We start from the raw sequence: 2,054 nt of genomic DNA on the forward strand, positions 1-2,054 counted from the left end.
CACACACACAAACATGCACCTCTAGTAGTCAGTCAAGTCTTAATATCATGTCAAGTCTTAATATTCATGTCAAGTCTTAACATCTTCCACATATGAGAGTATGTAATGCCTGTCTTCTTGTGTCTGGTGCATCACAGTTAGCATGTTATCCCTCCAGTTCTACCGACTGTCTGCAGTTAACGGGACTCCATTATTCTTTCCGAATAATATTCCACGGTGGATGTATACAACATTTTATTTGCATATCTATCTGTTGGTGGGCACTTAGCTTGCTTTTTCATTATTGCTCCAGATGTTGAAAAAAAAATTTTATTTTAAAGATTACTAAAATGCTGTGTTGTCTCTGTCTCTCTCTCTGCCTCTATCTCTCTGCGTCTCATTCTTTCTAAGTTTCTCTCTGTCCTTCTCTTTTCCTAACTTCCATCCTCTTTCTTCCCATCCCTCCCCCTCACACCCTGACTTCAGCCACCCATGTTCTCCTTTTGACCCATGTATACCTGGATTCATCTCTACCCTTGTCACCTTAAATATGCTCAAAATCCTGCCCTTGATTTTGTTGCTTGTAACAACATTCTTTACCCCATCACAGACGCAGTGTTCAGAAACTTACTCTGCTTTCTATTCCCCCCTCCCCCCCCATTCTGGGAGTTGACTGGCTTTGCCTCTGCGGGGATGTAACACTTACTCCCCCTCCCTGCTGTTATCTGTGCCCACCAGAGTGAGAGCCACGGCTATACACACTTGTTACCCACCCTCTTCCCCCGAAGTTCCCCGTCCGGCCCCTCTTCAGCCGACAGCCGAGTCCGCAGCAAGTGCTCATGGGTGCTGTACTTGGCTGTTTAAAAGTCATCTTCAACCTTCATCCCTGCAGAAGAGCTTAGCTGCATAGACCTTGGCTCACATCTTCCTTTATTGAATTTCTTGAGCATGTTATCCTACTGTCTCCTGAATGCTAATGTGGAGAAGTGTGATGCCAACCTGATTTCATTTCCCTCCAGGAATATTTTTGTCTAACTGGAGCCAAAATTCTTTATCTTGCACGTCCCCTCATTTTAGGGGGTATCTGTCAGTGTTGACATTCTGTGGCAGTTTTCTCTGGGATGCTGTATGCTTTTTCAATATGTAGATTAAAAATCTTTGTTTGGGGAAAGTTTTCTTACATTACATTTTTAAATAACCATCCACTCTTTTGGTTCGCTTCCTTCGTAGAGCTCAATTATGCATATATTGGGTCTCGCATACTTGATTTTGGTACCTGGCCCTTGCAGTGTGTTACAGCATAAGCTTTCATTGTTTCAGTGTGGTGGGTATAGTAGAGCGTCTACCATTTCAACCATCTTAAATGTTCCGTTCAGGCCCACTAAGTACATTCGTGATGTTATGCAACTGGCACCAGCAACATCTCCAAAGTCTGTTCACCAAACTGAATCTCTGCGCTCCTTAAATAACTTCCTGCTTCCCCTGCCTCTTGTAACCACCATTCCGCAGTCTGTCTCTGTAAACTGACTCTCCTGTGTACTTGGCTTACTTCGCTTCACGTCCTCAGTGTTTATCTCTGTGTTTACTGGGTGTGGGGTGAACGTCTTTAATCCCGGCGCTGGGCAAGCAGAGCATTTCTGTGATCTCAAGGCCAGCCTGGTCTGCATAGTGAGCTCCAAGACAGCCAGAGCTACCTAACAGAGAAACCCTGTCTCAAAAAGAAAACAGATTCACCCATGTGGTACCAGGTATCAGAAAGTCCTTGCTTTTCCAGGGCTGAGTGATGCTCTGTTGTATGCACAAACCATATTACTGTTCGTGCATTCACTCGCTGATAGACACTGGCCTTCGCTGGTAGTAAATAATGCAGCTGTGGACACTGGAGCTGAAATATCTGTTCAGGTGCCTGACCTCAGTTCTTTGTATGTACCCCAGTGTAAAATTTCTGGATCAAATGAAAGTTGTTGTTTTTTTTTTTTTAACATCCACCTGTTTTATGCAATATTTCACCTTTTCCTGCATTTTTGTTTGCTTTGCTTTGTTTTGTTTTGTTTTTACATTCCACCAGCAATGTG

This window comes from Meriones unguiculatus, chromosome 11 (assembly GCF_030254825.1).
Source record: "Meriones unguiculatus strain TT.TT164.6M chromosome 11, Bangor_MerUng_6.1, whole genome shotgun sequence".
In the NCBI taxonomy this organism is placed as follows: domain Eukaryota; kingdom Metazoa; phylum Chordata; class Mammalia; order Rodentia; family Muridae; genus Meriones; species Meriones unguiculatus.